Here is a 23,677-nt window from a genome sequence, read left to right as displayed (position 1 = left end):
CTGCCTTTCACAAAGTGGAGTGTGAGGGCCACACCTCTGATCTCCTCACCAGTACACACAAACACAGAGAGCTATAAAGAAAAGTCACTGGTGCAGAGAATTGTCTGTATTCTGTCAATCATGTATTTTAATAAAACGCTGATTGGCTAGGCAGGAAGTATAGGTGGGTCAAACAGACAGGAAGTAGAGGTGGGGCGATGAGAACAGGAATATTCTGGGAAGCAGGAAGCTCCCTCTGACATTCCTGCCCAGACCACCGAAGAGGTAGCATGTAACCTGCCCAGCTGAGAAAGGTACTGAGCCATGTGGCTAACGTAGATAAGGATAATGGGGTAATAAAAGTTATAAGAGCTAATTTTAAGTAGCCTGACCTAATGGGCCAATCAGTTTATAATCTTATGGAGTCTTGTGAGTGATTTTCTTTGGCATATGCCAGCTGTGGGGTATGGGGCGGGACAGAAACCCCAACAAGCCGGCCCTCATGCTACAAGCCACCTTCTATATATATTATGGACATGTATAAAATATTGTAATTGACCTCATTGCCATGTATAATTGATATGTATTTAAATTTTTTATTCTTCTCTCATACAATATATCCCAACTTCAGCTTCCCTTTTCTCCACTCCTCCTAGCCCCCCCACCTCCCCTCTCTCCCAGATCAACCCCCACAAAAGAACAGGCCTCTCAGGGACATTAACCAAACACGGTACCACAAGATACAATAAGACCAGGTACAAACTTTCACATCAAGACTGGGCGAGGCAACCCAGTAGGCGGAAAAGGGTCCCAAAATTAGGCAAAAGAATCAGAAACACCCCCACTCCCACTGTTAGGAGTCCCCAAAAGTCCAAAAAAAAAATCAACTGTCATTATTAAACAAATTTGGCTAGTGACCTATAATTTATCTCTTAACTCTTTAAATTCCAATGCCAATGGAAACAAATGAAGTAAGCATATTTAATGACTATGTCTCTGCTTTGAAAGTACACTAGGGTTTTCTTAATCATAAATGGTCATAAAAGATAGCCTGGAGACTCAAAAGCTGCCTGGGCCAAGTCAGTCTACCAAGAAGGTATACAGTTTGGCAACCCTAGTGCCCAGTTCTTTATTAAAGGCTAGGGATGATAGCTGGCCATTCAGAAGACCCCCATCAAATCATCTCCAGAATGCCGGTGTGGTGCTGGCAAGTCATCCTCTGCAACCTACATTCCCCTCACCTTCTTGAAGGCCGTTGACAAAGTGAAGAAAACACCCATGCTCTGCACGACCTTGGTGGAGATTTTTATTGCGTCTTTAAAGCTTTATGGCATTCTGCAGCCCATTTCCTTTGCATTCCTCCATGACCTGTACTGTGGTGGAAACAGGCTGTCCTTAACATTTCATAGCCTGAACATTTAATGACATCACTCTGTGAGACGAAGGGAACACCATAAGAAAAATCCAATTTGGCCCACTCTGGCCCCAGTTGTCTTAATTAGTCTCCATTTTTAATGCAATGAAAGGGATAAACCTCAAGATGGCTGGCCAGGAAAATTATAAGCTTTCGGGTACACTGGGTTACAGTAATTTTTTCTGCAAATGTCGTTAAGCCACTGATTTACTCTCAGTCGTCAGAACACAGACGACAAGGAGGAAAAACAAGAGACACACATAGCTTTTTTTTTTTTAAGGCATTAAATTATGCTATCTGGTACAATCCCTTGTCTTGACATCTTCTTTTCAGGCAGCATCCGCTCTTCCTTCCTGTCTGTTCTGCCTGACCCTTGCTGTGAGCCTCTGGTTTCCATAAAAATCAGACATGTAACATGGCTCCAGTCTGGCCCCATGAAGCTGCGTCATCTACATCACATGCCTCCCAAGCCATTTTTTAAGGAAAGAGGCACTGGAAAAACCACATAGCGTTAGGGCTGTTTGTCAGAGTGTAGGTTTTATTCTTCTTAGGAAGCAACTGCTTCTAGAGGAGCCAAGTCACCATCTGGTGTGCCCAAGTAGGAGTGTGATATTTGCACAGAGAAATGCTGAATTCCTAGAACACCAAGAGGCAATTCAAGACTTTTCTTACAAGTCAGTAAACTTTAAATAGATCATTTGCATATTCATGAGTACATACATCTATTGAGTATGCTTTGAGCATTAGGAAAAAGAGCAGCCACCATCATCCTTACCTTTTCTGTGGTTCCCCCCCCCCTCCTCATTTTTAAAAATGAAGTGTAGACTAGGGTTGGGGTATAGCTGTGATTTTTCATTTCTTCTTATTTTTTTTGTAAAGATATGTGCACATTCTGCAGCCCACATGGGCCAGAAACTTGCTTTGTATACAGTCCAGGCTGGTCTTGAGCTCAAGGCCACCCTCCTCATTTACCCTCTCAAGTGATGGAATTCCAGGTGTGAGCCACCATGCCCAGCTGAAAGTCACCCACTTCAGCTCTTCCCAGTTCTGGGGTGCTTAGGACTGAATTAAAGGAGTCCCACACTAGTGACTTAACAGCACACCTGAAAGCTCTAGAACAAAAAGAAGCAAACTCACTTAGAAGGAGTGATGGCAGGAAATAATTAAACTTGGAGCTGACATCAACAAAATAGAAATAAAGAGAATACAAAGAATCAATGAAACAAAGAGTTGGTTCTTTGAGAAAACCAACAAGATAGACTGTAGCATGATCCTAATTAGTCTTAAAAATAAAAACTCAGAGTCAGATATTAGGGGGTGAAAGCTGAAAAATCAGAGAAGCAAAGCAGCCGGCCACTACAAAACCCTCTACAAAATCCAGACTGAATGGGGCCGAGTGCCTGTCTCTGCCTGCTGTACATTCCTCTCTCTGCCCAGCCATGTCACGTTCTCTTTCCTTCTCCCTAGTGCTGGGATTAAAGGCATGAGATTCCCGAGTGCTGGGATTAAAGGTGTGTGCTACCACTGCCTGGCCTCTGTGGTTAACTGGGGGCTAGCTCTGCACTATAATCTTCATGCAAGCTTTATTTGTTAGAACAAAAAAAAATATGACTACAGTAGACAAACCCTTATCCAAACTAACCAAAAGGCAGATAGAGAATATCCAAATTAACAAAATCAGAAATGGAAAAGGGGACATAACGACAGACACAGAGGAAATCAAGAGAATCATTAGGTCCTACTTCAAAAACATGTACTCAACAACAACAACAAAAAAGGAAAATCTAAAAGAAGTGGAAAATTTTCTTGATATGTACCACATACCAAAATTAAATCAAGACCAGAGAAACAATTTAAATAAACCTACAACCCCTAAGGAAATAGAAGCAGTCATTAAAAGTATCCCGAACAGTAAAAACCCAGGGTTAGATAATTTCAGTGTGGAATTCTACCAGAATTTCAAAGAAGAGGTAATACCAATACTCCTAAAATATTCCACACAATAGAAACAGAAGGAACATTGCCAAATTCTTTTTATGAGACTACAGTTACCCTGATACCTAAACCACACAAAGATGCAACAAAGAAAGAGAGTTTCAGACCAATATTATAACTCATGAACATTGATGCAAAAATACTCAATAAAATACTGGCAAACTGAATGCAAGAACACATAAAAAAATATCAACCATGATCTAGTAGGCTTGATTGCAGAGATGCAGGAATGGTTCGCCATACGAAAATTGTATGTAATTAAAGATGTAATCTGCCATATAAACAAACTGAAAGAAAAAAGAACCACATGATCATCTCATTAGATGCTGAAAAAAACCTTTGATAAAATCCAGCACCCTTCATGATAAAAGTCACAGAGATATCAGAGATACAAGGAACATACCTACGCATGATAAAAGCACTATACATCTATCTAACAGCCATTCAGTGGAGAGAAACTCAAAGTGATTCCATTAAAATCATAGACAAGGCTGTCCCCTCTCTCCATATCTATTCAACACAGTACTTGAAGTTCTAGCTAAAGCAATACAACAACAAAAGGAGATCAAGGGAATACAAATTGGAAAGGAAGAAGCCGATGTTTCACTATTTGCAGATGATATGATGGTATACATAAATCACCCCAAAAATTCTACCAAGGAACTCCTATAGCTGACAAACACCTTCAATAATGTGCTGGGATACGAGATTAACTGAAAAAAATCAGTAGCCCTTCTATATATAAATTATAAATGAACCAAGAAAAAAAATCAGAGAAACAACACCCTTTACACTAACCACAAATAATATAAAATATCTTGGGGTAACTAACCAAACAAGTAAAAGACCTGTATAACAAGAACTTTAAGTCTTTGAGGAAAGAAATTTAAGAAGATATCAGAAAACGGAAGGATCTCCCATGTTCATGGATTGGTAGAATTAACATAGTAAAAACAGCAATCTTACCAAAAGCAATCTACACATTCAGTGCAATCCCCATCAAAATCCCAGTGCAATTCTTCACAGACCTCAGAGAACAATACTCAACTTCATACAGAAAAACAACCCAGGATAGCTAAAAACAACCCTATACAGTAAAGGAATTTCCAGAGGTATCACCATCCCTGACTTCAAGCTCTATGATAGAGCTACAGTGATAAAAACAGCTTGGTATTGGCATAAAAAACAGACACACGGATCAATGGAATCGTATTGAAGACCCTGATAGTAATCCATACACCCATGAACACTCACTTTTTTTTTTTTACAATGAAGCCAAAATTATACAATGGAAAAAGAAATCATCTTCAACAAATGGTGCTGGCATAACTGGAGGCCAGCATGTAGAAAAATGCAAATGAATCCATATTTATTTCCCTGCACAAAACTCAATCCAATTGGATCAAAGACCTTAACATAAATCCAGTTACACTCAACCTGATAGAAGAGAAAGTGGAAAGTAGCCTTGAATACATTAGCATAGGAGACTACTTCCCGAATATAACACCAATAGTGCAGACAGATCGAAAATTAATAAAAGGGACCTCCTGAGCCCAAAAAGCTTCTGTAAGGCAAAGGAAAGGATTTTTTTTTGTCCATTGTCAATAAGACAAAACGACAGCCTACAGAATGTGAAAAGATCTTCACCAACCCCGCTCTGACAGAGGGCAGATCTCCAAAATATATAAAGAACTCAAAAAACTAGACATCAAAATACCAAATAATCCAATTAAAAATGGGGTACAGATCTAAACAGAGATTTCTCAACAGAAGACTCTCAAATGACCGAAATACACTTAAAGAGTTGTTCAACATCCTTATTCAACAGAGAAATGCAAATCAAAAGAACTCAGAGATACCATCTTGCATCTGTCAGAATGTCATCAAAAACACTGATGACAACTTATGTTGATGAGGATGTGAAGTAAGGGGAACACTCCTCCACAGCTGGTAGGAGAGCAAACTTGTACATCCCCTTTGAAATTCAACATGGGGCTTTTTCAGGAAGTTGGAAATCAATCTACCTCAAGACCCAGCTATACCAATCCTTGGCATATATTCAAAGGGTGCTCAATCACACCACAAGGACACTTGCTCAACTATGTTCATAGCAGCATTTTTTGTAATAGCCAGAACTTGGAAACAATCTAGATGTCCCTCGACTAGAGAATGGATAAAGAAACTGTGGTACATTTACACCCTGAATTATTACTCAGTTGTTAAAAACAATAACTTCATAAAATTTTCAGGTAAATGAATGAAAATAGAAAAAAATCACTCTGAGTGAGGTAACCCAGACCCAGAAAGACAAACATGGTATGTACTCACTCATAAGTGGATATTAAAGTACAGGATAACCAACCTACAATCCACACCCCCAGAGAGGCTAGATAAGAAAGAATGCCCAAAGAGGGAGGAATGGATTTCCCTGGGAAGGGGAAATAGAAGAGATCTCCTGGGTAAACTGGGGCAAGGGTGTGATGGAGATGGGGGTATGGGAACTTGAGGGAGCAGGCTGGGTGAACTGGGTGCAGGAGGTGGTTTGGGGGCAGGATGGAGGGGCAGGGTAAGGAAAGAGAAATCTTGATGGGTTGGAGGCATTTCAGGAGTTAAGGAGAAACCTGGTGCCAGGGAAACTCCCAGGAATCCCATAAGGATCCCCCAGCTATGGTGAAGAGGGTGCCTGAACTATAGGATGCCATCTACTGTAATAGATTGGTGACTACCCTAATTGTCATTTATGGAACCTTTATCCAGTAACTGACCGAAACAGATTCAGAGATCCACAGACAAGCACTGGGCCGAGCTCTGAAATTCCTCCTGAAGAAAGGGAGGAAGGATTGTATGAGTTGGGGGACCAAGTTCATGATGGGGGAACCCACAGAGACTGCTGACCTGAACACATGGGAGCTCATGGACTCTGCACCAACAAATAGGGAGGCTGCCTGAGGCGAGCCTAAGCCCCCTGCGTGCCTGTGACAGGTAGCTTGGTCTGTTTGTAAGGCTCCTAGCAGTGAGATCTGGACCTGTCTCTGGTGCTTTGCCGGCTTTGAGGAGGGAACCTGTTCCCCTTGCTGGATTTCCTAGCTCAGCCTTGATGGCTGGTGGCGGGGGTGGGGGTGTGTGTATGCTTGATTCTGCCTCAACTTGATTTGCCATGCTTTATTCAAGTCCATGGGAGGCCTGCCCTTTCTGAATGGAGACAGAGGAGGGATGAATGGGGAAGGGGGCTGGATGGAAGTCATAGGGGCAGTGTGGGAGGGAACGGGAGAAGGGAGAGGAGAAACTGTGGTCTGTCTGCAAAATAAGTGTTAATTAAATAAAATAATTTACTTTTAAAAAGGGAGTCCAGTATTCTAGGCAAATGCTCTACCAACTGAATCACTTTGCTATAACAATTTTCTCCTTGAGGGGACTAAGCCAAGTCTACCCCTCCCTGTAAGGTCCCAATGTCAAACCAAAGTTTATAATGCCTGGTTAAAGAGCAGGTAGGGCAATGGGTTAGGGACAGGGAAGTGGTGACTCTAAAGCAGCTTGAGTGGAGGGAATGTGGAATGTACCTACGGTGGATGATGGCTTCCCATGGCTGTGTAAACAGAGCTGCCTTCTGCCAGTCTGCCCCGTCTATATACTGTAGTTCCATCCCTAGAGTAAGGCTTCATGAAATGAAGGCAGAATTTCTGATGAATGGCTAGATATTCAGGCGAGGATCCTTCTCTGAGGGAGTGTCAACAGTCCTCAAGTCCGGCTTTAACGATCTTTGGAAAGCAGACACAGCTGGTCTAATGAGGACCATGGTTGTTCTGCTAGAAGATGAAACACCCTGCCCCGGCCTTGGCTGAGGTTACTCTTCTCTTCTGTCCCCCATTCTTCCATTTCTCAAACCCTCATATTTTTGACAGGTATCTATAGATAACCTACTGCATGCTAGGCACTGGTCTACACTCAGGGCTATAACAATGCACGAAGAAGACAGAACCGGCACCCTTGGGAAGCTTGTATTCTGATGGGGTGCAGCAAGATAGATCATGTACCAAATACCTGATTGCTTTCAGCCACTTCCCTTGAACACACCAAGCAACGATTTTCTGATCCTATGGGCAAGGCTTTGTGTTTAATATATGTTAAAATAAGGGCTGTGCTTTTTAGTTATTCTCATTAAAAGATGGTAAAATATTCTGGTATGTTAAAACAACATTCAGTGTGAACCGAAGGAAAAAAAAAACCAAGAGGTCAGGCCACTTCTAATTCCCAGACTCACATAATTCATTTACTGTCTCTCTCTTACCGTGGAAATAAAACCGTATTTTACCGGCTTATGGGTGGACCCAGGAACACAAGGATAAATGCTGGGACAGTGTCTGCTGGCCTTCAGCACTGTGAGATATCCTGCTGGCAGATTATGGTGATTGTAGATTGCAGGGTGGTGATGATAAAGACTCAAGGGACAGCCCATCCATCATTTCCCCTTTCCAGTTTCTAAAGGATTCAGAGCCAGCTTTATATTGTATCAGAACAATGGAAGAAAATATCTCAGAGATTCACCTGTGGGTTGTTGGTAGGCATAGCTTCCCATGAGCTCATTCATGTCTTTGGGGTGGGGGAAGGACACCTCTAGGAAGAGACATTGACAGACCAGTGCCACTAATTTCAAGGTACTCCACCTTGCCCTGAAGATCTGTAGGATTTCTTAATCAGTTTGGGCTTCAGATACTGCACCTTTCGCATGTTCTTTGGCACCATCATTGATATTTAAAGACCTATAAATGGTATCCTTAGCTGAAAATGAACAGATGATGGGTGAAATGAAACTGTGGATGGAATATATCTTCCTTTATTCCCAATCTGTTTTTGGATGGAAGGCAAGAAAGGACCATATTAGCAAGAGGAAACACGGCCTAAGTGCTAGAACAGTTGCCTTTAAAAAATAGATGTATCTTAAGTGTTCAGAGGGCTGGCACAAGGCCAAGAAAGTGCTCAGTGGGGTTTTCCATTCTGTTCTCTATGTCTTACAGGCAGAATGTGGACCTTTTGTCTTAAAGCACCGCCCAGGCTCCCATGTTGGGAAGCTTATCTGGTCTTGCCTTCTGTTTTCTATGTAAATAAAATGGTTAAATACAGAACAAGCAGACTTTTGATTCAAAGATAAACAGAGTACTGAATGCTAAGCTCACTGAAGGCTTTCTCCCCAAAGACCTTGACCGCTTTGGGAATGACAATCTGGTAAATGACTTTATAATTCTCAAAGCATGAGGGGAAAAGATGGTACAGAGATCAAGATCAGAAATCATGCCTGGGGGTGAAGTGGTTCAACCCAAATCCTGCTATCACGGTGGGATTAGAAAGTCTTTACCAACTAAAGGAAGGTACATGTCCTAACACAGAGGGAAGAGAGGCCAACTGCTTATCCAAGAAACACAGCTGAATTTTAAGAATATGTTGAACAAAAGTATGTGTATGTACTTTTTCCTAGCATTGGTGGGAAATTCAGGAAAGGCAACAATCTGTGGAGCGTTGGGACAGTGGTTGCCTCTGAGGATGGGGTGGTGGCTGGAAGGGAGGCTTGGTGATCTCTATAGAATAAGCGTCTTGTTTCTCAATGTGGGTGGCATGCTTCAAGGGGTGTACACTTGCATCATTGAGCTGGATCTTCAGGTTTATGTGCTTTCACACTGTATAGCTTGAGTATAAGCGTAAACATATTTCAAGAAGCTTTTTATTGATTCTTTGTAGATTTCACATCATGCATCCTGATCCCATTCATCTCCACATCTCTTCACATCCGCCCTCTGCCCCTGCAGCCTCCCCCACAAAACAAAATAAAGTGTAAGAAAAGAAAAAAAAATTCTCATCATGGAAGCCACAGTGTAACCCAGTGAGTCACCTGGTGTATCCTTTAGACCATGTATCTTTACTTACTGCAGTGAGTGAGTCATTGGTCTGGTTCAAGACCTCTGGCTTCTGCTGGGCCCTCAATGGGATTCCTCTTGGATTTCCTGCTTTCTCACTTGCCGCTCCATGTGCGTCCCTTCCAAAGCTGTGCAGGGTCAAAGAGGACGACCTTTCCCAAACAAAGGAGTGCCTGTCTTCTGTCAAGACTGTGTTCCCCTGCTAGAACCTCCAACTAAGCTCTCGAGTATAGGCATATTTTTAAAGAATATCACACTTTGGAGGCATCTGAGGATAGATCTCTAACGACAACAACAAGAAAAGTGACCGGCAGACTTTGAGCATACACGTGCATGCAGACGGTTTTCACATGATTATCTTTTGATTCTAGCAAAACTCTCCAAGATTCGACAAGGAGGGTTCACTGGAGCGTCATTTGGCTGCTTGGCCTTTACCTCCTCTCCGATTCTGGGGTACCAGTGTGCCTTCGCCACTGTGCTTCTCCAGTTGGGATTCTGAGGGTACCAGTATGCCCCCGCCACTGTGCTTCTCTGGTTGGGATTCTAGGGGTACCAGTGTGCCTCTGCCGCTGTTCTCCGGTTGGGATTCTGGGGGTACCAGTGTGCCCCCGCTGCTGTGCTTCTCTGGTTGGGATTGCTGGTACTCGATCAGGGTATTTCTACTGTGTACTTATTCCAAGAATTGCAGAATGCTCATGACACTTCGGAACGACTTTCCTAGAAGGTAAATAGGCCAACTGGAAAATCGCTCAGATTCAGAAGCCCCGGGAGGGCATTATTACTATAATCTGTACTTAGGCATTCCTGGTTCACAGGGCTTGAGCCCCACTTCATTTAACTCACAGAGGAACTGTGTCACTGTGACAGGACCTTTGGTCCTGATGCAGAGCAGATGCTGGTCTAGGCCTCCAGTAAAGCCACTTTTCCTGTCTCCTTGCTTTATGTATAGGGTCAGCATTAAATATCACGATGGTGGTGTTAGAGCTTCAGGCCCAGTTCTCTCCGACTCATGTTCTCTTTTCCTTTGATCTGTGTGTGTGTGTGTGTGTGTGTGTGTGTGTGTGTGCACGCACGTGTACATGTCTATGTGTATGCACGTTCATGTGTATGTGCACATGTGTGCGGAAGCAGATAACAATCTCGTGTGTCGTTCCTTGGGCACTGCCCGAAGCTCACTGAATAGGCTGGGTTGCCCAGCCCCCCAGCCCCAGGGATCTGTCTGTCTCCACCTCCCAGTGCTGGCATTACAATCAAGCACCGCTCTATCTGACTGGTTTGCTTTTTTACATGCAGGTTTTGGGATCAAACTCAGGCCATCATTCTTGCAAGGCAAGCACGTCCCAGCCCTCAGATGAGCCCCGTCGTGGGTAGGATGCCCACTAGCGGCCTCTGCTTTGGAGACGACTGCTAAAGGTTATATGGTAAGGTGACTGCAGAGGGATCATGCTGTGTTCTCCTGACCTGAAGTCTTGTTCTTGGTCCACTGCTCCAGAGGGTAGAAAACCTAGCACATTGTCCAAATCTGCTCCAGTGTCTCTGACTCAATGATATTTGTGAGATGTTTCAATGGGTACATTGGTGTGTTCATAAAATATTCTGCCTTTTCCGCTTGGCCTACAAAACCTAAAACATTTGCTCTTTGGTCCTTGACGCAAGTGTATTCCGAAAGCCTGCAGTGTTGCTCCGAGCTGTCCCTGTTGGTAAGCAGTAACTCTGGCTGGGTTTCTGGATATCATCTGTGTTTGCAGCAATCGGGACTTCTTTTATGCTGCAAGAACAAGATGAAGGACCACAAAGAGGTCTGCTATAGTAAGACACCAAACACCTGTCCGTGTACGCATGTGGGTATAACCATGTTTATATGAGCATGGGTACATGGTTGAGCAGGTGTGTGTACCATGTGTGTGGAGGCCCACGAGGTTGACACTGGGGGTCTTCCTACATTGTACTTCTCCCCAGTGATTGAGACAAGCTCTTTCAGTTGAACCTGGAGCTTGTTCACATGTGGGAAAGCCAGGGGACAACCTCGGTGCCATCCTTCAGGTAGTGTCACCCCCAGTCCTTTTGTTGAGACAGGGTTACTAACTACGGTGAAACTCGACACGCAGACTAAGCTGGCTGGTCTGGTTGGTTTCTGGGATCTGCCTGTCTCTAGGGCTCCAGTGCTAGGAATGCAAAAGTGTGCTACCAAGTCTGTCTTTTTTCCCCCTTTCGTTCAGGTGAGTGCTGGGGATTGAACTCAGATCCTCAAACTTGCGTGACAAGCCCTTTCCTGAACCATCTCTCTAGGACCTCTTGTTTTGATTTTACGTTTACCTTGAAAATAGCTAGATGGCAAATTCATGCATTGAGATGACTGACATTAAGAAAGTCACTCATAAATGACAGAAGAACATTGATGTCAAATTCCAATGGTTTGCTTCATTGAATAGACTTTTGTGTTGAGGGAGTCTTTGGGTCAATGACAATTCACTTATGCTTTAATACGATGATACGGGAGTAGGAAAGGATGGCTCCCCCACTGAGGAACTTAGGAAGATGCATAACCAGCTGCCAGAGCAGGAACAGGGGAGAGGGAGAAGGGTCTGTGCTGAAATGGCGACACTTCAAGGGTGGGATCTTTTCCCAGGTGAGCAAGTATGAGGTGAAATGCAGAGAAGAGGATGGACACCTATTGTGTATTCTTAAAAACTTTATTTTAAATTGGTAAATGGAATTTTTGAAAAGCGCAGAGCAAGATGGAACATGGAACATTAGAAAAACAGCAAGAGTCCTGGAATGCTGGACAGCAGAAGTGAATGCACACGTGTGATGACCCTAGAAACTGGTGGGAGCCTGGTCCACTAGACTTGTAGTGGAGACACAGTGGGGCACATTAAAGATGGTCACACCTCGTTGCTACTCTGCCCCATTGTGACACAGAGTCTAATCCCTATTCCCTTTAGCCTAGACTAGATTCTGATCTAGAAAGCCAGGGATGTGGTAGAAGTGATATCCTGAGACTTCCAAGAAGCCTTGTGGTGTCTACCTGGGTGCCTTGGCAAACCTTGTCCCTGGGAGCCCCAAATATCACAGAAGAGTGTGGCGACCTTCATCCTGCTATGTGGGAGAGACCCTGTTCAGGCTCTCTGGGCTTGACGCCCTGCTGGGTCAGACTTCCTGTCTGTTTCCTGCAGTCTTCAAAAGCAGCAGGAAAGGAACAAGGCTGTGCTGGATGCTCTAGATTTACCTACCTGTCTGCTGAACACCAGAGAACAGACCCCAGATGAAAACAAATGGGACAGAAGCATTGCCGAGCTGAGCCCTGCCAAAACTCCTGAACCAGAAAGTTGGGAAATGAAGATACAAAGTGGTTGTTGTTATCATTATGTTCTGAGGAAAGTGTTATACATAGGATAGATAACTTAGCTTTCAAGGGTTCTCATGCAAGGTGCTACAAACTGAGTGCCCTTAAATGACAGAAAAGGATTGTCTCACACTTTTGGAGCCTAGAAGCCTGAGATCAAGTGTCAGCAGGGTCCCACTCCCTTTGAAGGCTCTAGGGGGACTCCTCTCTAGGCTTCTTGAGTGAGTAATAGTCTTCAACTTGCAGCTGCATCAATCCACTGTCTGTTGTCACATGGCTTTCTCTTTCCCTGTGGTCTCCTCTATAGGTCTCTTCCCACTTCTCTACTCTTATAGGGGTGCCAGTCATACCAAATTAGGGTCCTCTCTAGCTTGGGGAGAGCATATTTAATTTGGTCATCCCAGAAAGACTTTATTTCCATATAAGCTTGCATTTATTGTTTTGGGAGTTAGGAATTTACTCTCAGATAGAGGGAATCTTCTGGTGAGCACCTACAGCAAAGTTCTGAGTACAAGCACCTCTGGATGATTCTAGGAAGCACTGGAGATGGGGAGGTAAGACAGGGAAGTCTCGGAAGGCAAACTATCGTCTATTTGGAAGAAGGCTGCCTTGGTGAGCAACTGGAATCAGTTCTCCTGGGAGGTTTGGTGGAGCGTCTAGAGAATACCACAGTCATTCCTGCCCTCAGCCATCAGCGGAGAAGATGAAGAATTTATGTCTCCGCTCCCATCCATCACTTGCTGAGGGCCATACCCTGGGAACATTGATTTCCTGACACTCATGGCACGATGCCCAAAGAAAAGAGCATTGCACCACTGCAGGGGAACAGGCTTGCAGCAGGTGGCAGCCACACATCTGGGTAGTGAGTGGTGGGCACGGGTGTGAGGCATGGGTGACCTTCGCTATAGGACTGTTAGGTTTTTGTTCTTTGTCGAAGACTCTTGGAGAAGAAAATTATTCAGAGGGCAGCAAGGAAACTTTTCCTCTGAGAATGAAAGGACCAAAGGGTTTTTCAGGGCAGGTAATCCTGGATTCAATTATTTTGAAGTTTCTATCACATAATTTCATTTGGTCTCTGCAAAAATCTTAGCTGGGAAGATAGTTCAGTTGGTAAAGTGTTTGGCATACAAGGAGGAAGACCCTACTGAATTTCCAGCATCCATGTGAAGCTGGTAATGGTGTTGGCCTGTATCCCAGTGCTGGGATGCCTGAAGCTCACTGGCTAGCCAGTTTGGAGTTCTTGATTCTAAGTGCACGTGTGTGTACACACGTACACATGCATGACCATGCATTCACACACATGTACACATATGTGTGACCATGTATACATATATGTATACATGACCGTGTATACAATATACGTGTATACACACATATGCATGACTATGTATTTACATGTACACATACACATTACCATGTATTCATATATACATAAACATGCACACGAATGCATATGCATAACCATGTATTTACACACACAATTTAAAGAAACATCAAGATAACTTAGTAAAGTTCATCAGGACCCAGACCTTGTGTCAGGTGTTTATTCTATTATTTTATTATATTGAGACAGATCTCAGCGTGTAGCCCAGGCTGACTTCTAACTTGTGATCCACCAGCTTCAGCTTCCAGCACGCTGGGATTAAGGGTCACAGTCCTGTTTCTGTTAGTACTTTCTCAGGGGAGGCTGCATATTTCACATCTAGGCTGACACATATGGACTATGATCAGCACACAGAATATAAATAGAATTCCAAGAAAAAAATTGTAGATTTGGGAGGTCATGAGACCTAGCTGTGGTAAAAAGAAAAGAGCCCAAACTTTTCTCTTTTAATATGTTTCTGCAAAGCAAATGAAAGGGAGTCCTGTACAGGAATAAGAAAAGGAAAGGAAAGGAGAGGAAAGGAAAGGAGAGGAGAGGAGAGGAGAGGAGAGAAAAGAAAGGAAAGGAGGAAGAAAGGAAGGAAAGAAGGAAGAAAGGAAGGAAGGAAGGAAGGAAGGAAGGAAGGAAGGAAGGAAGGAATGTTCCAGTGTTTCGCGTGGCATTTGGGCATTTGGGCTGTCCAGGGTTGGTATGGAACTGAAGTCTGGAGTGCTTCCACTGCTCTTCTGCTGGGCTGTCACTGCAACATCTCACTGAAAGTGCATCCAGACTCTCCCCGAGAGGCTATTCTTCTGGGGAAAAGTGCAGATACTTAAGATGCAAACAGAGCATGAAATGAAGGCATGTTGGCTGTTTCTTCAGATTGAGATGGGAGGTTCTTGTAATTCTAGTTGTAATTGAAACAAAATATTTTCTATTGGTATTAATTAGGATGAAAGGAAATGCCACCTAAAATTCTCCCTAACACACCTTGAACCTCATGGAGGGAATGGGAAATGCATATATTTCGAAAGATACTTTAAAGTTGAGTCTGTAACTCAGTGGTTGAGCACCTACCCAGAACACTGCAGGGCCCTGGTTGGTTGAGGAAAGAAAAAAAAAATCTACAAATAGAACCCAGGTCAAAATGCTGCAACATTTAACATTTAACTATTTACCCTAATTTAGTCTGCTTCTTTTCCTGCAAAGGTAGACGTGTGGGAAATTATCACCGAATCCCCCCTTTCTGACAAGAGTAGACAGGATTTGGGGCCATTTCTTTGTTTTCTTATTGTACTGCTCTGTATTGTTTCATTCAAAGGATTGTGGGTACGCAGTAAAATTAAAGAGCAACAAACTGACAAGTGGAATCCTTACTGTTTCCATCAAGGTCCAGCTGAAGAGGTTTGGGATCCAGGATCTATTACGGGAGTCTGACCTCACCAGTGGTGGCGGCATGTGCTGAGGAAGGAAGTCTGGGCAGGAAATTGGGGACTCAAGAATAGCACATTCAGCCAGACCCAGAAGCCAAGTGCACTAAGGTGGGGACACTCAGAAGCATCTGGAGAAGCCTGGCTGCACAGCTAGGCACTAGGTAAAGCTGCACAGCTAGGCACTAGGTAAAGATCCCAGGGCTGCAAGTGCCCCATCCGAACACAATAGTCTTTAAAAATCTATGATCGGGCTTGGATATGGCTTGCTGGATATGACTGCTTGATCTGTAAACTTAAGGACCCGAATTCAAATCCCAAGAGAGAGGGGAGAGAGAGGAGAGGAGAGGAGAGGAGAGGAGAGAGAGAGAGAGAGAGAGAGAGAGAGAGAGAGAGAGAGAGAGAGAGGAGAGAGAGAGACCCAAGAGTTTCTCATTAGCGTTTCTTATCAGGAGCATAGATGAAGGCTTCTTGTTACCAGAGACCAGAGTCTGGGTACCTTACCAGAAACTACATCACTGAAGAAAATTCTCTTCTCTTCCCTGTTAGCCATTAACTGCACACAATTATGCAGGAGGGTTGGGGCCATGAACCTGCCATGACCTTGTTGTGCAGGAAGTCACAGCAGCCAGGTCATGTCCCACAGCAATTCTGCCCCCTGCCTCTTCCTCTGGCTCTTATATTCTTTCTTCTCCCACCTCTGCAATGCTCCCTGAACCTCAGAGAGGGTGATATGGAAGTCCACTTATGGTTGAGCACTCAAGATGCCTTTTGACATCATTTATCTCACTTTTTGGAAGATTCTACTGTCGGTGCTAAGCAATCGAGGGGAAAACCAGTTAATAGGTGGTCCTAGGACCCAGCAGAGGTACATGAGCCAGGGACAGAAGCCCTGAGAACCAGGAGATGCGCTTCATACAACGGCCCAGAAAAGAAAAAGGCGAGGAAAGGAGGGATCAGGAGAGTGACTTCATAAGTTCAGCTTGATGGTGTTCACAGTCAGTTAAGGGACAGCCAACCTTCGAACCACAGGCACCACAGCCATTGCGGGAGGAGTGATTGGTACACGTATGAATTAACTTACTTTTGAATCATGTTCTGGGGAGTCCCTCACTCCAACTTACTTTATGCCTGATTCACTCTTGCTTGCGGAAGCATCGCTGCTTGCTTAAGATTTAAAAACTTAATTAGGGAATACTGCATGCTGCTGTAAGGAGGGGATTGCCTTTCGCTCGACACTTGCTGAAGTGCCTTATTATTTTATAAGCACATAATGAGTTCTTGGAAGGGTCTCTTTGAAAGGATTGCTGCACTTTGTAACAAAACAGCACCATTAAAGTTTGATAACCTGAAAACAGACATTTGTGGTTCCTTCAGTGTTCAGGGTTCTTTCAAGAGGTACTTACAGCTTCCTAAAGTGCATTATTTATGACTAGAAAGGAGGAGCAGGGAAGTACAGATCATCAAAAGAAATGTTGGCCGCTGTCGTGCAAACAGGGCGGTTGCTTGCGGCTTTTCCTAAGTTTAGCCTTAGTGTAGTGGGAAGAAAAGCAGTTTGGCTTCAGACCCTGCAGCTGCACTGTTTTCATGGCAATGATGACTTTTAGTTTGAGCCAAATGATGTTGTTTTTATTCGATCGCTTATGATGCATAAAATAGCAGTTTTCTGTGATTCAACACCCCATGCGCTGCACGGCTCAGAAGGGAATTGAAGGTCGCAGAAGATGAAGCCCTTGGCTGGCTGCCTGCTGGGTGTCAACATTCAAGAGATGTTAATTCTGCTAATGATGTCTTTTCACTCGTTAGACGTGGAGAGCATTTATTGAGTGTCCACATCTATTTACTCTGGTTATGTTGAGAGCATTTATTGAGTGTCCACGTCTGTTTTCTCTGGTTTATACCTTCTCTGAGCTCTAGCTGTTATATCCCTCCATGAGACTTTCTTAGTACGTCTTCCTAGTCTATTGAGGTCTTCCATGCTGAGCCTTAAATCATTTTCTTGAATCACTCTTTCTAAACCTATGATCCGTGCAATTTCAGAACCTAAATCATGACTTCGGGTGTGGTGGCACAGGCCTGTGATGCCAGTACTCAGGATCCAGAGGCAGATGGGTGTTTGTTTCACGTGTGTGGGGGCTACAAAAAGCCAATATCCCAAACAGACGAATCAAACAAAAAGCAGGTTGATTGTCAGGCTGCTAAGCATAAGCACAGTCCCAAACTCAGAAACTGCAGCCTGCAGTAAATGCAGGGAGGGCTGCAGACAGGAAATCGTGTCTCATGCATAGTCTGAATCAAAACCCGAGTCAGATGAAGGTCAATCGAGTGCCTTGGGTAGGCCCTCCGTTTAAGCCAGGAGATAGTCACCAGTCACCATGTATTATGAAGTCCCACATACCTTAGTGGGAGGGTATTATCTGGAATCCACAGTTAGAGGGGCCAAGAAGAAAACCTACGCAGGAAGCCCAGCCTATGAGAGAAGACTGGACCTGCCCTCCTTATCTAATCTCCAGTCAACTGTAGGGGACAATGAGGGTCTTTCTGTTTCTACATGGGCCATCCTGACTCTTAATCTCTCAGTCTCTGCCAGCACTAACTCTGTTGGTTCTCCAATTCTATGGCCATTTGACTCTTGGTTAAATTGTGTGGATTTTGATTAGGTTAGGAGGGAGTCAGAGATTTAGGGTCTCCCTCCTGAAATACCTGGGTTTTATAGTTCAAAATTGTTTGTGTATATTTTGATAGAACAAAGAGACAATCTTCCCGTCATTCTGGCAGCTATTAAATAGTCTCGGATACAAAGAACCTCACAAAATCCTAGGTGGTCAGGAAAGAAACACACTACTGGCACCTCACCCTGTATTCAACACAATACCTGAATGCCTTTTTACCTTCCACTGGAACATCAAAATAAACAAAAGTCCCTCTCTTTACATTTGGGTAAAGGGAAGCATAGGGGTATTGAATTTTAAATGTGCCCCCCCCAATTTCCTCTATACAGAAAAATGTCTCCAAAATCATATGCTCATGAATTGGTGAATCATTTGGGTTTAGATGGGGTCATGAGAGTGAGGCCCCCAAGATTTAATTAGTAGCTTTTTAATTTGCAGTTTGCTACGGCACATAGCGTCCTGTTCTGTCTTGGCATTCAACAGAGACTCCCACCAGCAAGAGGACTCTCATGCGGTGCTGTGCCCTTGGACTTCTCAGCTTCTAGAATCTGAGCTAAATAAACCTTGTTCTTTGCAAGTCGCCTGGTCTTTCATGTTTTGCAGTATTGACAAGGATATACAATAAACAAGAAATAGGCCAACTATACAAAGACATTATATGAAGATAGTTGAATTCTATATGAAATAAATATTGGCAAGAGGTTGAAATCACAGACACAAACATGCCCTGGGAGGACATGTCCATGTTTGAAGCTAGGTCCTGGCCTTCAGTGAGCTTTTCTTTATACTTTGAGGATATCCTGTAGGCTTTGTTGATACCATTGTTCATTTCCACTAGGAAAAGTCAGTGGGATAAGATGGCACCAGAAGCCAGAAAATGCTGGGGCTAGAGAGATGGCTCAGTGGTAAAGAGCAATTGCTGCTCACTCAGAGGACCTAAGTTCAGTTCCCAGCACCCACTTCAGGAGGCTCACAACCATCTGTAACTCTAGGTCCAAGGAATCAGATGCCTTTTCTTGGCCTCCACCTGAATTCATATACACATACCTCTAGTGACATTTCAATTGTATTTTAATAAATAAAGCTTGCACAAGGATTGGGAGGATAAAACAGCCACACTGGTCAGCCTTACAGCCAGGCAGTGGTAACACAAACCTTTAATTAGCCAATAGCCACACTAGTTGCCATAGAAACTGGTGGTACATGCTTTTATTCCCAGTGGTGCATGCATTTAATCCCAGAACTAGAGAGGATTATAAAATAGGAGGAGACAGCTCTCAGACACAGTCTTATTCTGAGATTCCTGGATGCAGGATCACCATTTCGAACGGAGGTCAAGGTAAGAGTCAGTGGCTGACTGCTTTGCTTTTTGGGTCTTCAGGTTGAACCCCAATTTCTGTCTCTGAGTTTTTATTAATTATGCTTCACATACCCATACAGACACATATTCATACACAGAATTAAAAAGAAAAAGCTATTTCTACTAGGAATGACATAATTAGTATGGCGGTAACATTTAGACAATGCAAGCACCCACACCCAGGAGAAGGAGACTGGAACAGCATTTCCACTTCTGTAGAAAGACTTCTGAATTTTGTGTCTCAGGTACCAGGTTGTCCTGAGGTGGCCCCAGCAGGCAGCTCTCTCAGGGTCCGCATGACAGCAGCACTGGGAGGGGCTCAGTTGCACATTTTCTGTCCCCACCTTGACTTACGGAACCAGAAACTCCAGGGCGGACCTTCCTGACCCACGTTTTTATTTTTTTATTGTTTTATTGAGGTGTATTTGTCTCCACTTCCCTTCTACCCTCTCCCATGGTCCCCTTGATCCTAATTTACTCAGATCTTCTCTTTTTCTACTTCCCATGTGCTTTAGATCCATGTATGTCTCTCTTAGGTTTCTCTTTGTTGCCTAAGTTCCCTGGGATTGTAAACTGTAGGCTGTTTTTTTTTTTTTAAATTTATGTCTAAAAGCCACTCATGAGTGAGTAGATATGATATTTGTCTTTCTGGGTCTGGGTTACCTCACTCAATACGTTGTTTTCTAGCTCCATCCATTTGCCCACAAATTTCAAGATGTCGTTATTTTTTTCTACTGTGTAGTACTCCATTGTGTAAATGTACTACATTTTCCTTATCCATTCTTCGGTAGAGGGGCATTTAGGTTGTTTTCACGTTCTGGCTATGACAAACAATGCTGCTATGAACATAGCTGAGCACATGCTCCTGTGATACGATTGGGCATCTTTTCTTATATTTTCTGGGTCTTGAGGTAGGTTCTTTTCTAATTTTCTAAGAAATTGTCATACTGAAATCCAAAGCCTGACCCACGTTTTAACAGACTTGCTGGTAACTATGACCCAACAGTGTTTGGGAGTCACTCACGGCTCAGCTATACGCATGAAACGGTGTTTTTGAAATAGAACTACTGAATTATGGTTTTTAAGCCATTTTCTCATTTGATCTGTCCATCACATGTAAAAGGGTGGCATATAATACACATAAAACAAAAGACAAAAAACGAAACAAAACTAAAGCAAGGAAGGACTCTTAGGGCCAGAGAGTGAAGGGAACATGAGGCTCATGTCGCCAGTGAGTGGCTATAGAAATAGGTCGTGGGGCATAGTGAGCATGTCCATGAGGCCAGCACTTTGAAACAGAGGCAAGAGATGGTAAGCTTGACAGGAGGAAAGGAGCCCATTGTGCTACTTCGTCACTCCTTCTGCGCTCTCTCTATTTCGGCCCCTGTTTGTATTCACAATCTAAATAGTACTGACCCTGAGAGGTGCCTGCCTGGAATTCTCAGACCAACAGAAGACAGAATGGTGAGGTGATACTGATGTGTTGAAATAGCTAACAAACATCTCCAAGGTCTTTAGAAAAAGCTTGGCATTGTAATCCAAGGTTTCCCTCTTTAACAAGAATAAAAGACCACACAAAGTTGGAAAGCAATCACCCCCACCCCACGTGGCCTCTCTTTCCAGCTAGGGGTCTGGCTGCTCTTTCGGAGGGGCTGTTTAGAAAGGTCCAGGTTTGCTGGCTATACCAGAGAAGTCACTGGCTTGTAGTTCCAGGGGTGTTAATGGTTTCATGACCCATCCTGCCACCTCCTGGAGATCTCTCCATGGCCAGCTGTTTGATTCAGTGTCAGGGTTCCAAACCAACTATGGGACTATGGTCCTCACCTGCTCTGTTTCAAAGAGCTTAAATCAGGATGATGGTGACTAAATCTTCAGATATTCTGGAAATTTCAACCATTTTCACTGCACACCCACCAAGAGAGGAAATGCAGAATCATTACTATTTTCTTGTTGTGTTAAGAAAAGGTCTCATGAAGCCCAACTTGGCCTTGAACTCACTTTGAAGCTGAGGATGCCCCAAGCATCTAATCTGCTGTATCCATTTTTCTACTACTAGCATTATAGGTGTGTACCACCATGCAAGGATTGTGAGCTTCTGGGGATCAAACCTAATGTACATTAGACAAGTCCTTTACCAACCGAGCCTTGTTTCCAGCCTCTATTTTGAAACACGGAAATAAATGGGATTCTTCAAAAAGAATCAAAGAAGATTTGGAAATTCATAGTTTGTAGTGACTGGCTTTGGGATGTAGGATTGAAAGCATTTTTAAAGTTCTTTCTATTTTTCCAAAATCCCTGTAATAATATGGTTGTATGGTGCGTTCTTTGGGATCACGGAGAGCCTGACTTAAAGTGACAGAAATCCACGGATGGTTCTGGAATCTGGAAGTCTAAAATCAAGTCATCCACAGGCCCATGCTCTCTGAAGACTCTAAGGAGCCTATTTGGTTTCTGGGTTACCAGCAATCTTAGTAGCTATAACTGCTACTATGCATACATCGGCTTTGGGTTCAAATCCTGACTAAGATGCTAAATGTTTTCACATTGAGCCAGCTATTGATCGTTTCTGAGGATGTGTTCTCTTCTACCGTGAGGACTAAGATGCTAACTGTATGGTCTTTGAAATTAATATTAAAGATTAATATGAGCACTTAATGTGTACCTGGCAGAAAGTCCAGTGCTCAGTTCAAGGTACCTATTGTGTTTGCTTTCAACCTCATAAAAAAATTCTTCAGTTTAAAGTGGGGGAGAACATAGGCCATTTAACAAAGAGAACTTTGGGATATATGATATCTACTTGACCATCGTTTTCTTCTAGAATACACACACACACACACACACACACACACACTGTGTATGTATGTATATATATATGTGTGTGTGTATGTATATATTATATATGGTGTGTGTGTGTGTGTGTGTGTGTGTGTGTGTGTGTGTGTATTTGAAACCTTTTTTATTTAGTTCGGAGACACATGGTCATGGTTAATGGATTGTTTCTGACCAAGAGAAAACATTTGAGTCTATTTCCATCTCCAGAGAGGCTCAGACACACAAACTGTAAGAAGTAAAACAAGACCGCCATCACTACCTTCCTACCTCTCCCCGCCCTGTGGAAGCCTGACTCCAGAACCGTTCACTTGAAACTGACCCTAAGCGTAGCTGAAGTCTTCCATGTTGACAGAGGAAGCTGTGAAATTTACTTGCAGAAAGAAATAACCTCACTGACCTGATTAACTTCTCTTCATTAGGCTCAGCAATGGTGGATTTAGAGAAATTGTTAGGGTAGGGAAGGACTTAGGGGTGGGAGGCAAATTTTGAAGGCAGCACCTTGCAGCTTCCACCTGTGGACAACTTGCCGAGCAAGCACAAGTGTTTGAGTTATTATCCTACCAGTATGTTAAAAGCTGGGCATGGTCACATGCACCTGAAATCCCAGCGCCATGGAGCTGGAGGTGGGAAGGTCACTGGCATTTCCTGGCTGCCAGGTTAGTTCCAGAAGCAGTGAGAGATTGTACCAAGGACAGCTATACCTTGTACAGCAAGGGGTGGAATAGGACACGCAAAGTCCTCCTTTAGTCTGGGGGCTCACAGCTGTACACACATGCATGCATACAGACACAGACATACAAAAACACACATATACATGCATGCGCATACCACACGCATATATGCATGCATATACACACATACATGCATGTACACACGAGGCAATGCATATATACATGGATACACACATGCAGACACACATGTACACATGCATGCATACACACAGACAAAAAGACAGACATGCATGCATGCACACATAGAGGCACACACACATATACATGGATGCACACATGCAGACACACATACACACATACATGAATACACACAGAGACACACAGGCACACATACATGCGTGTACACACACACACACATGTGAGAACACACACAAGCACACTTCCAAACATTAACATTTTAGGAAACGATCCTAAAACTATTTATTACTCTTAGCTAAACATGAGCCAAAAGAGCAGCCTGGAACCTGGAATGGTCGCAAAGCTAAAGAATACACCGACAGCAGTCAACACAAACAGCTGTGCCTTTTGGACCCAAAGCTGAGCACAGCAGAAAGGCAAACGCCCAGAAACAAATCTGGGTCTCTAGTTCCCATGATCTCAAACACCTGTTCTCAGTTTTGAGCCCCACAGAATGGCCTGTAACTGT

At 43.6% G+C, this 23,677-nt stretch overlaps 1 long non-coding RNA gene across 1 annotated transcript; it reads left to right on the top strand.

Moving 5' to 3' along the window:
• Nucleotides 1-188: 188 nt before the first annotated feature.
• LOC146892137 (uncharacterized) lies at nt 189-18,688 on the top strand. Its single transcript, XR_015005255.2, has 3 exons — nt 189-293; nt 10,591-10,718; nt 15,397-18,688. It is a non-coding gene; the product is annotated as an uncharacterized LOC146892137 (long non-coding RNA).
• The last annotated feature ends 4,989 nt before the right edge of the window (nt 18,689-23,677 follow it).

This window comes from Myodes glareolus, chromosome 14 (assembly GCF_982192425.1).
Source record: "Myodes glareolus chromosome 14, mMyoGla1.1, whole genome shotgun sequence".
NCBI lineage: Eukaryota > Metazoa > Chordata > Mammalia > Rodentia > Cricetidae > Myodes > Myodes glareolus.
Note: the sequence above shows the minus strand (reverse complement) of the source record. Positions and strands in the feature narration are given on the sequence as shown.